The sequence below is a fragment of the Sipha flava genome, unplaced genomic scaffold, assembly GCF_003268045.1.
Source record: "Sipha flava isolate LNK unplaced genomic scaffold, YSA_version1 203_pilon_pilon, whole genome shotgun sequence".
Classification (NCBI taxonomy): Eukaryota; Metazoa; Arthropoda; class Insecta; order Hemiptera; family Aphididae; genus Sipha; species Sipha flava.
The window spans coordinates 52976-68057 of NW_020272799.1; the positions used below are offsets into that span (position 1 = coordinate 52976).

At 31.3% G+C, this 15082-nt stretch overlaps 1 long non-coding RNA gene across 1 annotated transcript in view; it reads right to left on the bottom strand.

Annotated features, from left to right (window-relative positions):
• The window catches only part of LOC112682437, a 35618-nt gene extending 20951 nt beyond the window's left edge, over nt 1-14667 (bottom strand). The window contains exons 1-2 of the long non-coding RNA XR_003148513.1: nt 14314-14667; nt 7634-7677 (exon numbers count right to left, since the gene is read on the bottom strand). This is a non-coding gene — a long non-coding RNA (uncharacterized LOC112682437). The remainder of the gene's footprint in view (nt 1-7633; nt 7678-14313) is intronic.
• Nucleotides 14668-15082: the final 415 nt, after the last annotated feature.

Genomic DNA, 15082 nt, shown 5'->3' on the forward strand with positions numbered 1-15082 from the left:
TAGGTCGCAGCATCGGAAATCAATGATTCTTGCGTTATAGTTTAGCGCAAAGTCTCGTGAAAATGTTTTAGTAACTTTTGGTTAGAGTACGAGGACATACGTAATTATATAATTGATTGTGAATCTAAGCTTATTAATTCTTCGTGGACCTTGTCTATGGCAGGCCGCTTGGATAATCTGTTTCCAATGGCCCTTGTAATTTTCTTTTTGGCTCGAATTGCAGTTCTCAAATATAATTTTAAATACAATTTATGCATAATTTTTCTGTACAATGTTAATTTAAACTGTTGTATCAAAGCAACTAATCCTTAAGACTAATACAATTCTGTAATCAGTAAAGTCACTGCAAATATTTTAATTTCCATTAATTTTTTAGACTGAATGAAACAAGCGATACAATGGAATCTCGATAGGTCAAGGTTTTAGGAAAAAAATTCGACTTAATACATTTTTAAAATATATTATAGTTTTTAATTATTCATAAAATTATCGTGTATATGGCTATAATTATTATTTTGTTGATTTGTGTAAAGTCATACGAAATAAATAAATAATTATTTTAAGATTATTACTAAAAAATATAATAAAAATGTGTGTAATATTGCTAATTAACAATAGATAATTTGTTATCTTATTTCGATTAAGAGTAGAATTTTAACACAGAATGTTTGAATTTCCAAATTTTTATTTTTTTTTATTTTTTAATAATCGAGGTTTTCGCAAAGGAACGGCATTTATTTCGACTTATCAAGGTTTTCGACTTATCGAAGTTCCACTATATGTATATATTTTAAGTATAAATATATATGACTATAAGTTTATAAATTTTATTTATGTTAACTATTAATACCGCTAAACGGATCAATAAATAGACGTATTGCAGTATATTAATATTTACACAAGACGATTATTATAATTTATAAGATGTATTATGTTATAGATTGTAATATATTTAGGGAAGATATGAAATAAATGCCAGTCACGATAGTTAACCATGTTTGCTGATATATATCTACGATGCCCATAAACCAATACATAAACGATTTATTTAACTACGTACGATTATGAATGCATGTGGTTGATTCGTACACAGAATAGAATACTTGCAGTAGATTTATACTTAACTATACTGTCATATAATTTAATGTCAGCTATAAAACTAATAAACCACAGTATTGATGTATGTGTAATATACAAACGTGAGTGACGTTTAACGATGTGAGTGAAATTTAAGAGAAAAGAAAATTAAGCTGTAGACAGTTAATTCCAGGCCATATAATATAGACATAGAAATAATTGAAGATAAAGAATTATTGTCTCTAACACAAATGGCTGATTTGACGATTGATTTTGTCAAAAAAATAATGAACAGCCAGTTATAACGATTGTTAGACTGTAGATTAATAGTCGACAGTCCGAGGGTTTAAACCGCTGAAATTTTTTTTCGATATTTAGTGCAATTGACAAGTTAATCATATTGCATAATGTGAAAATAAATTATTATAGTTATAATTATTTATAAAATTGTAGAAATGTGGGTGAATTTTATACCCTATGAGTGTTAAACAACCTAGAAAAACTGTATAACTCTTAGTTTACGAGTAGTTACAAAATATACGAATAATATACTACAGCGTTTCTCAAATTGTGGGTCGCGACCCCCTAGGGGGTCGCGAGTCAATTTTTTGGGGGTCGCTAGAAGTTTTTTTAATTATACAGATTGTAAGAAACAAGCACATTCATCACATACGCCTAATTATTAATTAAGTATTATATAATATATATTATATTATATTATTATTATTATTATAAAGCAGTAAATAAGTAATAAAATAGAAAAAATTTGTTTTTTGAAATTATTTTTATTAATTCTGTAAATGTAAAACTATGGTCGTGGTAGATTTTTGGAAGAAAATTTGGGTCGCGGTCCTAAAAAGATTGAGAACCACTGATATACTATATTCATTGTATTATAAACTGATATTTATTTTATTTAATTTCAGTCAATAGCTAATCGAGAAATGATTTATTTTTATTTTATTTGATTATTAAACTTTTAAATAATCTATTTAATATACGAAAATAAATCAAATGATTATTTAATAGTTAAATTTAAATATTTAGCTATAGCATACTAAGAACGAATAATACAATAAAGATTGATATTTATATATTGTGGGTGTACTGGTGCGATACTCAGTAGCGTAGTAAAGGTATGCGGAACTGTGCCTACGCCAGAAGCGCGAATTGAAAAAGGGTACACATTTATGCGAAAGCCGAATTTTTATTCTACCTTCAAAATAAACTGTTTCCATTATATATTTTGAAATGTATAGATTTTATCTAATTGTAATCACTACGTATGAATTTAATGATGAAATTATCAAAATAATACAAATAGGAAATTTCATACGAAGAAATGATCAATGAATTCGCCATTCTCAAAGCGAAAAAAGTAAATTTTTAAAGTTTGAAATTTGCATTACAGTGATTACTAATAAATTTAAATTGTATTCTTAAAAAACTTAGTAAAATTAAAGTATTACATTTTTAATTAGTAAGAAAAGGCGTTTTTTCGAAGTTTGCCAGGGAGGCGCTTGCTCTTCCTGTGTTACGAACAATACTTCTACATCAATAAGCAGACGTGCTCTCGATTTTTATTTTGGTGTAAAAAAAATAAACTATCACGATAATAATTGAAACGCGACTCTAATCGCGCTTTATTTGCCTTTTAACCGGGGAGTGCAGACGGAGGAGACGAACGAGTTTGCGATTAAAAGGACGAGGGGAATCGATCGAGGGGTCAATCACAATCGCCACTCGAACGGTATAATAATCATGAGCACAGTGTACGCGTACCAATACATTGGTGTGCATGCGCGTGTATCGGTCGTACGTACCGACGACTGATCTCGAACGGCACAGACGGATGCAGACACACGCGGAGCGAAAAGAGTTATGCGGACCACACGGTCGGTGGCAAGACTTCGGTACACTACACCCGTACAGAACGTGCGTACGTTTATTGTGTGTGTGTGTGTGTGTGTGTAAACGTATAAAAGTACTTGTGTACTAGACGCGTACACCGGTACAAACGACCGCAACGCCAATAAACCATACCGAGTACCGCCGCCGCACGGTTCTCTCGTACACTACCAGGTCTATACCAGGTCTTCAATAATATATCCTAAAGATAGAAGAGGGTGTGGGTGGGTACCGGGAAAAAGCACGCAGCAACACGAAACCCGAACCTATCTCCGGCGCGACGACGGAGCGGTCGAGTTGCATTTTACGGTCACCATTACGGCTGTCCAATAAATGCGAAGTGGATAATATTGTAAGAAAACGTGAATATCGCGACGCAATATTGTGACGGTCACCGCGCGGTACACTTCGACGTATTATACGCGTTGCACTTTGATTCGGTAAAATACGACGTTTACAGGTGTGTAAGAGGAAAGTTACATGGAAAATATTTTCATTCAATGAGCGATAACGGCCTTTCGTTTTTACACGTGGAGATACACGTGGTAATTGGTACGAACAGCCAACGAAAAACGAGTAGGAATTGAACGGATACACAAATGGATTATGTTGAAAACATGCCAAGAAATTTATTTTCAACATGCTAAGTGGTATAAAAAATTTAAATAAATACCTTATAAAGAGATTATATTTTTAAATCGTGAATTTTTCTACCTAAAACGTTGATAAGAGAAAATGTTAACAAGCAAAAACACGGTCAATAAAACCGCATTGTCGCAATGAAAACTTTAAAACCGAACAAATTTCGAATCACGAGAATGATGCTCAACTAACGTAGAACTCGAATTTCACTTTAATGATGGATACGATCATAGCCAACATAGTGATTGGCTGTGCATTGCCATGTACGTGGGTCGTAATATTATGCATAGATATCATGAGTTCCTCAACATGTGTTATGGAATATTATAAACTCGACTGGCTCGCGCCGAACCTTGTAAATCACACGGTCATATTATTACGTATGATATTGTACGTACGAGTTCGCGGTTCGAATCGCGAACGAGTGTTCTTTTCGGGTAAGTCGGATGAAACAATTCCTTTAATTTATATGCAAGCACGAAAAAACGTTAGGGACAAGACGAGACATTATTATTTATACATACCTGCAACATGAAATAAAATAACATATAACATACGAAACGATCGGTCCAACATGTCGGTACGTACGCGTGTTTAATATACACGCACGATACCACGATACACACGATATTTACGACTCTTGTCCTTAACCTTTTTTTCTCTCTCTCTGTCTCCGTGTCTCTAAAACTATTTTTGTACACATATTACAATTATAATTTATGAACGTTTTTAATGTACAATATGTTATAACACGTGCCCTGAACGCGGACGATATTCGCGTGATTCGTACGTCGACAACGTTATAATACGGATCCGTACCGTCATCATCGGTATTATTTCGAGAGGTCCACCCAACGAATTTACTACGGACTTAAATAGAGCCATTACGCTGTACATCTGATGCTCGTACACTTTTTATTACATAATACACGCGCATAGTACTCTCGTGCAGCAGCAGTCAATCCTGCCGACAATCCTTTTCGTCACGTACTCGTATCGAACACAATATATTTCACTCCCGCGACGACAACTAGAACGACTGCAATCGCCTTGACGACCTTCGATTTTTGCCAACGACCGCGCATGTCTCCGGTACATTATAATCGGACGACGTGTTCTTTTCTCCGTTCGTATTTGGAAAACCGTTCCATTCGAGTCGCGTATACATCATTCGCGTATGGTGTATATATTTACATACACTTTGCCCATTGACCTATCTGCAATAACGCGTTCAGTATATTATTCGAATTCGATTATCGGCATCATGTCAAAACGGCCGAAATAAGATAAATTTTTGTACTGATCGGGGTTGGTTTTCAAACGTTTCGATCGAAACGCGCAGACATCCATAAAATATTTAAAACGTGTTTTTAATTTTTCCGAACAGGTTTTCTTGTTCGTTTAGTTTTAACGACGCTTTTTAGCACAGCGAAAAAACTAAGGAAGTTTCGTCCATTGCTTACTTGCATAAAATAAAGATTGTAACAAGAGCAAGAATTATTATTGCTTTAATAAACAAATAGCTCTTGCTAGTAGTGTTCGAGAAATTGCGAAAAATCGTAAAACTTTCTTAGATTCGCTTAGAAGTAATATGTTACTCGTTTCTAATAAAATACTGGTTGTATCGCAAGTACAACTACTTAGGGTTCTAATGTTGAATGAGAGTAATATATTTATTTAGTCGTAGTTTACATTTTATAATGTACACCTACATTGAGATGATTTCAGTGTACACGTATAATAGTGTACTAATATAATCTATAAATCATTTTTTTTTTTTTAATTTAAATTTAATTTTGTAGATATTAACGCCACGAGTATTGATCGATTGACGATAGTTATTAAATACCGCATGTGTTATATATCATTATAATGGTAAATGTTGAGTATATGATTCACCATACGAGTACATGTTAGACATTGTTTCTCGACAAAAAGGATAAGTATTCATTATCATATAAATAATTGTACACCAACATTATGTGGTCTCTCTTGTATGGGGTTTAGTGTCATTTGTACACATATAGATATTCGCCTATGACCGAATGCAATGGGATTTAATCCTATTCAAAATAGATGTTCAATTATAATTTTACCTTTTCGGGTATGATGCAACAGCACGAATCATTGACAAAATTCATTGCAACAGTGAAGCGGTATACATTATTTGCATACTAATCTCTACGATTTATCTTTATAAATATCAAATGTACATGCACTCGCACTAACGATAATAATGTAAAATGCATTTGTATCGACGCCAATGAAAGAAAAGAAAACTCGGATTTATAATGTTTAATATAGCACAGCGATTTATTTCAGGTCTTACGACCGTTAAGGTACATCGCACACTGCAGTAGTACGTCATACTTATGGGCTAGTTTAGTAGGGTACCTAAACGCGGCGTATAATCGTTTATCGGTCGGTCAACAAATAAAACGTGTTGTGCGCATTCGCCAACACTCGAATGTCAAAACTCTGTTCACCAAAACGACATGGCGGCCGGGTTATTGTAAATTGCAGCAATTAAACTGTATCGTATGTTTACGGGTACAAATACACACCCTGCAAGGTCTGTGTTTTAATTTTTTTATTTATCAATTAGTATCGAGACCGAATTTATCGCAAGTAGCCATATAAGTAATAATACGAACGAGAAATCAAATGTATTAACCCGTTTCCACAGTAGTTCGTCAATTAGACGCTATGCACACCCGTTAATTATATTCCTTCATTTCAACGTTTTCTACCGCGGAATCATTAGCCGTTTGGTGTACGCGTCTCTCGTGAAGCCTTAGCCATGCATATTAAATATTTATAATATAATATTATGAATGACGTAGTGACCGTAGTAATTTATATTATGTACGAAATTATATCACTTTTGATGAATTATCATGTTGTTGTACGTTAAAAAAAACCGGGTGGGTACCAACTACAGATTATTATATATAATATCGAGAATTATAGCCCATTAACAAATATGTAGATAAATTATAAATAGAATACGTTATGTATGACGTATTACGAAAATAATCGTAAAACGATCGCGCAATAACTGGTCGAATTATTGTGTTCAATTATTTTTTATTATAAACACGGTATTGAATAGGCCTGTGCATAATATATACGAGTAATTAGTATGTATATGCACGAATAACTGTTAAATGACACAAAGTATAAAAGGCACCACTTTTGTGCCGTACAAATGTTCAGTAAAATTATGTTAATCAGAAAATAACGATATTCACCAACGATCATCGAAGTTATTTACCAAATCCATTAGTAATTATCGTTATAAATTAAATATTTACGTTAATCTCCGATTTCGTTGGCAACTAAAAATTTTTCACATCTAAAATTGTTAAATTCTATCTTGTTGTGTAACAATATTGCACTAATCCAAAATAATATTTATTAAAATATGATATATGAGCATTTTTTTTTCTAAACTGAAAACAGTCATTGGTTGTGACATAAAAATTATAAGTATTAATAAAGCTGAGGTAAAAAAAAAAAGAAACATTTGTACAGAAAATGTTTTACAATTATGATATTTGACTGTATACATATCACATATTGAACTATAATTAGTCATAACACCAGTATACGTATCATTATAATATGTGCTGTATCTCAGTATCTGTCCCAGATAAAGTTTTATTGGGTTATTAATTACTTTTTAAACTCATGAATGAAGATATTATAATTAATTAGTGATTGAACTAAAAGTATTAAAAACCCAGTGATTTTATTAAAGTTATTCGTATTCAAAATATACCTTGTTATTATCAGTAGGTTATGCAATTGTTGACGTGATCCGTTCAAAAAATTACGATAACCCTAACATTTGTATGAAAATAACGTTAATTATCGGTGAATATCGTCATTTTCAGCTACGGTTATTCACCTTAACATATACATTTACACAAATACACAAACACTCATATACAAATTAATTATAATTATAACAATAATAATAATAATATAATATGTAATTACTTACCATAAGTCTGGTGCTTTGTTGAGTCGTATTTGGCAAACTATAACCTAGAACGAAAATAACATAAATTAATAAGTAAAACAATAATTATTTCATAGACGGTTTTCAACAAACGTGCTATCGATGAATTATAATTATTTGAAAAGCTTTTTATATTATTATATAAGTTCTGTAATGTTTTACTCAATAATAGTGATGCAAATTTAATTCTAACGAATAACCGGTGTTATATTAGTATAACACGAGCTAGTTGGATATTATGACTTAAATTAATTGTTTTTTCATATCGTTTGATTAATTTCGAACATGACTAATAATTTCATACGACAGTTACTTGATAGTGTGCCATCACACGATACTCGTGCGATTCAATTATTAATATAATATATAGTTGTATATTTTCCTGAGGAGAAAATTAAACGAGAAAATCGGTCGGACACATTGAGTGCATATTTGTATTCGTAATAATTATATGTTATCACGCTAAGAAATACCTAAAGTAATTAAAACGATCCGTGTAAAGTTTTTATTTATGTATTTTTTTATTATTTTGTGTTAAATCCTCATTTATATTATGATCTATGTTTTTAATGAAACTATCTCGTGTTTTTCCTCGGACCTCGTTCATGCGAATGCTCGAGCAATATTTTATTTGCTACAGATGTACAATGATAATTGTCATTAAATACATTTAGTATAATTTATGACTGATAACATTATTTATCACAATTGAGTGCTTTAGATTTTGTTGTCAAAACATATTTATGATTATTTGATATATTAGTTTACGATAAAATACAATTAATTTTAAATAGTATATAAATATAAATATTAAATTTTAACTGTACACAGTTATAGTCACTGTTTCAGTTTATCATTGTCTTATATCTGTTTATAAAAATATTTATTGGAGATTTTAATAAAGATTTTATAAGATTTTATAAGATTTAATAAAGATTTTTATAATAAAGTAATAAATGTATATTCTGTCTGTAGTTCAAACTTAAAGCACACTTTGCTTTATCTATTGCCTAATTTTTTTCTCGTCACAATTTGTTTTAATTAAAAATAAATAACAGGCATAAATTATACTCGATGTAAACACATGCCAAATCTATATTAGATACTCGTATATAGTTTGTTCTGTGACAAATCAAGTTTGCAACTGTGAGTTTAATAAATTGGATAAGTCGTTAAAAATAGTATCTAAATAATTAAGTGGATGAAATTTATTCGTTTAAAACATATTTGTAATACCCGCCATTTCGGTTGATAAATAACATAGTGAAAATGTAGTTATCGTATAACTCATGTGCAATAATACTATACGAATATTGTATTAATTTATCATTCCCATAGTTAGTCGTCTATCATATGCACGTGAGACATTATTGATCGTGAATCTTGGTGGAAAAAGCCCACTTTTTCGCTTATCTTTCCATGCAGACTACGGTCTTGAAACGGAAAACTTAATACAGGCAAACAGAAAGAAAAACAATTAAAAATTGTGAAAAAAAACAACTTGACCTGAAAACGTTTAACGTGTGCTTAATTTATTTAAAACGCATTTATAACAGACGCACACACTTCGTGGCGTTTAATTAATTATAATTACGACTTAGACCGACCGACACCGATAAGATATAAATACATGCCGCCGTCGTGTGTTTAATATTATAATATAATTGCGGTAGGTACGCGTTGTGTGCACGGACATTTATGCACTTCCTTACGGTTTGTGTGTGTGTGTGTGTGTGTGTGCGCGTGCGTGAGCCGTTAAGAAGTTTAATGGCGCTTAAAACTATCCGTGGGCCGAAGTTTGTCGAGATCTCATTCTACCGCCTCCTAGTTCCACGGATAAAATACGCATCACGCTACGTCGACACGGCTCCTCGCAAGAGCCGATTTATAATTGATCGGCCGGCGGTCGAGGTAATTATTATTGTTGTTGTGCGCGTGGCGATTGAACGCGTCTCGAACCCGTTTCGTAGACGGTTTTATTTTAAATGCGGTTCGTACATATTTTATAAGCTCACGTGAGTGGACGTGCATTTAATATTATACGTTCGACTAAATATACATATATATATATATATATATATATACGGGTAAACGGTTCTATAACGAAATTTTTTTTTTTTTCAAAAACAGGTACATTTTTAACCGTCGAAACGGTTATAATTTAAAAAGTTTATAATATTAATTATGAAATGGAGAAATAGCTAACTAAAAATCGCACCATCTCAAACACCAAACCCTCTTCAAATACGTCCATGTAATGTTCTCCGTTGACATGGTACGTTTAGAATGGCACAGAACGTGTTATTAGTGCGAATTAGTGATGGCATATATCGCGATTTATAGAAACGTATTTACGTCGTCTGCCGGTGCACGATTGATTTTCATACTGTACATTATTATTATAGGCAGAAAGAGTTTACATAGAACGCACTAGTCGAGCTTAGATAATTTATGCTTGGTTTATTTAGATCTACAATTATATAATTATTTTTAAAATACAGCATAAGGTATAAATAAATATACGAAATCAATCGAGGTAATTGATACATACGACGCTTTTCTAAACACACAGTTTTTACTTACAATTTTAAAACCAGTAAAATAATTGAAACGATATGCTAATCGCGATTGCTCTCAGTTTTTCTTCTGCACGTGCCATATAACCACCTAACCATATATAGTTAATCCCATAGGCGTGTATTTAAGTGACTTGGAGAATTTATTAAATTTTATGTTGTGTAGTTCTATATATGATATTCAAAATCCAATGAAATTGGTTAAATTAGAAGGTTAAATATAATTGAAAATGTGAAGCGAATACAAAAATGATGTATTTGGCAATTCGGATTTTTTTTCAAACAATTTTAGTATTTGATGGCAATAGCATTTCATTTACCGTCTTAATATTTTTATTTTAAATATATATACAATAGTCACTCGATAATTTAAAAAACTCCATAAATTGAACTAAACGCTTAGTCACCTGAGAAAACCTCTATAATTAGAATAAAATACATGTATTCCAATCCCCTCGATAATTCGAAATATCTGTTGGTGGGACTCACTCTATAATTCGAATTTGCTTTAACGCAGTTATACGTATGTTCATATGTATAAATTATATTCATATGTACATCTATTTGACGTACTCGCAATGAAATGAATAAGGACGGCAATTAAATATTATCGTTGTTTGTAAATTTTATCGTACCTTACCTACCTAATCTAGACTTTAATCGTATCATTTTACCATTTTTATGTCAGAATTTCGAACATTTTTCGAGCATTCTGAAATGTACGAAAAAGGATACGATACAATTTCCAATGCTATCAGTAAGTTAGATAACGCTATGGACCAGATTGTGGCCAACAATTTAACACAAAAAAAAAAAAAGAACAGATTTCTTGAAAATGTAAAATATAATAATATAATAAATAAATTTCAATTAATAAATGTAATATATGCATATCATTTTTCACCTCTCTTTAATTCGAATTATTTTTTTTCCCTGGATTATTCCAACACTCAGTAAATCGAAAACCTCTATAAATCGAATTTTTAGCTTAGTCCCCTGAATTTCAAATTATCAAGTGACTATTGTACTCTTTTTTTATTTCACCAAAAAAAACTTATTGGATTTGCTTACTAGGCAAATTTGCTTCTCGGAAACTTGTTTGGTTAGTCTCTTTATATAATAAACCCACGATACAAATGATTATTTTTACCAAATGCAGTTGCAAGATATAAAAGTACACGAGGAAAAATTTCGTCCTGTTTTCGGTGTAAACGATAAATGTTAAAGTCATGATCTAAATTTACTATTGTCCCACGTGAAATGGTTAATCACGAGCTGTCGCTGAATAAATAAATATATGGTAAGCAGAACGGAATGAAGTTTTAAAGTAGATATCGAAAATATTGCAGGTCACGTTTGAATGTGGACGTGTACGTGTATATAGTGAAAAAAAGTTGCACCGTAAAATTTCAATGAGATTTAACAACTGATAATTTATGTTATAAAAATATAAGAGAAAAGTAGTAATCAAAATAATTAATTCCGAAAAGAGTAGTAAGCATTTGGTTGATCATATTCTTTGTAAAATTAATAATTTTAATTTACAATCAACCAATTTATTCGGTTATAAAATATGATTTTACTTTTCCGATTTCTTATACGCATGAGATTTTACTAATTTGTGATTTGAAAAATATCTAACATTTTAATTTTGAATTCATTATACGTGTTTATTTGTTAAGTCTAATATAAATATAACACTTAATATATGATTAAAATAACAACAGTATCCGATGTAGACAGAAAAATAAAAAACTTTATGTTTACAGCTATATAAATTACTTAGAAAAATATTTTCATGCTTCATTTTCAAACATGTTTATACACGGTTGTTTTCACGAGCAAATAATATTTTATTTAATACTGAGATGAAATTATAATGATTAAAAACACAATTTTTAGTTTTAAAATATTATACTATGACAACTTGAATAAAAATATTTCTGGACTTTTTAAAATATTTAATGAGCCATTTTTACATTTAATAATATCTTTTATTGGTATTCTGATTAAGATACTCATTATGCAATTTATCTCAAAAAAGTGTACAAGTTAAAATAAAAATTAATATATCATATATAATTTTAGTATTTTATTATATTTTATAATTCTCTACATATAAATTAGTTCTAAAAAAACCAATAAACCGGCAGAATACGCATCTAAATACAAATTGAATAAAAAATATTTAATTTAAAAATAAAAATTTGACTTATTTTTATATGTAACTTTAACATCAATTATAATTAATTAATAACACGTTAAATATGTCCAGTGCCTATCATTAATGAGTTACTGCCATCGATTTTGAAATAATTCAATAATATTTGTCACACTTAAATTAAATAATTGAACTAGATTCAAAAAAAATGTAAGTGTGCTATTAATGAGCATGTAAAACGTTCAGTTATAATGTAACTAATTATGTTTACACATAACATAATAACTGTCGTTTAATGTTAGATTGATTTATGGTGATTTATTATTCTATGAAAATATATGAGAGGAACGTATCACCACAAATCTCACTTGTCTTTTAAGAAATTTTAATTTTAAGAAATTACCTGCAGTAAATAATTTCAAATTCTTAAGAGTTTTATGGTTTCCAAATTTAGCTAAATCTATTTTTACGAAAAACTAACAGAACAATCTTTACATTATCATTATTACAATGGATAAAGTTAAAGGCTCTGGTAATAATATACCAAAAATTAAAAGCATATATTTATATAATATAATTAAGTTATTGTAAGCTAATGAAACAGTAATTTACCTATTAATATAAACTTTCAATGAGTTTGGTTAATTAAGTTTGTCAAAAGATACCGATTAAGTGATAATTATGTTTAAAATACTATTTTAATTTTTACATTGTCTTTATTATATAATCAATTCTATAATTAATGCTTTAAAATAATATTTTCAAACATTTATATTTTGCATTTTTTTAAGTGTATAATAAATGTTTCTATTATATAATAACTGAATTAAGTTTTCGTATTACTACATAATTAAAAATTGATACTGTATTGATATTAAGTTAGTTATTGAGAAAAATTATAAACGTTAACAGCTAAAAAAAAATAATGAACATATTGATTAAAATTGCATTTATTTATTATGTAAATTTTTGGTTTAGCCATAAAAAATATATGTTATTCGTTATTGGTTTCAATTTTACGTATTTAAGGATTAGTTAATAAAAGTTTTAGGGGTTTATATTATTGAAGTATAGGTATGAGATCTCATAAGGTATTTTTTTAAAAATTATAACGGCTTCATATCTAAATAATTTAAAGCGATACAAAGTGTTAGGGTATATAAAACAAACTATAGAACTTTTAATTTTGAAAGTTGTATACGTTTTCATAAATTCAATTTATTTTTTAAAATAAGAATACTGAAAATCATATACAAGTATTTGTTACTTATATTTAATTATGTGTATATTATAATATTATATAATTTGATAATTTAAGTTTTTTGGCTGCACTCATTAATATAGTTATTTTAGAGTTATACGATTAAATTTAAATGTTTGAATTATTTTAGAAAACAAGCGAATTTTTAATATTTTATGGTTTATAGGTATAGGATTTATATTTCTTTTTTACAAAATAGAAAATTTTACTAAACAATATTGATGTTTGAAATTCGAATTCGAACTTCATACGCATAAAAACTGATTTATAGCAATAGAAGTATTGATTTAAATACAGCATGCAAATTAAAAGTGTGAGGATTTACACCATGGGAAATATTCTAAACTATGCATTTTTTGCATAATGGATTTCTGGATTAAAATCAACGGTAAATAATAAAAGATAGTATCGCGAAATTTTTAAATTGTTTACGTGGACATTATACATTGAGTGCTAATTGTATCGGTCTAGGGTGTTGGCGCGAGTAAACTTAATTTTACACTTTTGTTTAAAAAAAATGAATTATCTGTGTAGTAATAGAACGGAATAGAATAAAAATCGGTCAACGAATCATATTCGACTGCGTTCGAAACGTGTCACGATGGGCGATCATCGGAACGGGTAGAACGTCGAGAAATAAAAAAAAAAAAATGATAATACTCACGACGACGACCAAGCGAAAACGTCGGGTGCCACGACGTATCTTTTGATCGGCTGCAGACGCACACGCGGACGGGGACTTGAACGCGCGCTACGCGAATGCCGGGGAAAATCGGAACGCGACGGAGACGAGTGGGAAAACGGTCGCAGTCGGATCCGTGCCGTTACGCGGTGTGTTGTACCGGAAAACGTTTGGCGCGCGCTCGCGGTCCGAGCGAAAGAACGGGAAAAACGTTAAACGCGTTTTAAATATGGCGAGGAAAAAAAAAACCGTCATCGACGACCAGCGGCTACCGAACGACCGCGTGACCGTTGCCCCGACGACCGGGGAAGACGCGCGTGCACTTAACGCGACCGCTGCCGCGGCGTATGTGCGCGGGCCGCGAGCTCACCCGTCGGTATATATAGCGCGCGCGGTGTCGACGCGGACCGAACCGATGCAGTCCTTCCTACCGCGGAGTGCAGCGGCGCGCGCGCGTACCTGCGCCGAGAAGAGAGGGAGAGAGCATCCCGTGCGCGCACCGTTCCCCGCAAAAGAGCGCGCGTGTGGTGTACGTGAACCGCTACGCGCGTCAGACGGGATGCGGTGGTAGGGCAGCAGCGCTTCACGGGCGGGGGTCTAACGTGGCGAACGTTATCGCGCGCGGGAGAAGAAAAACCGCTGCGAACAGAAGAAATCCTACCGGGCGCCCTGTAATGGGTAGCCGGTTCCGTCTGTTCGCAGTCGATTAGACATACCACCACGTTATTATTTTTGTTGTTATCGCTCTGTA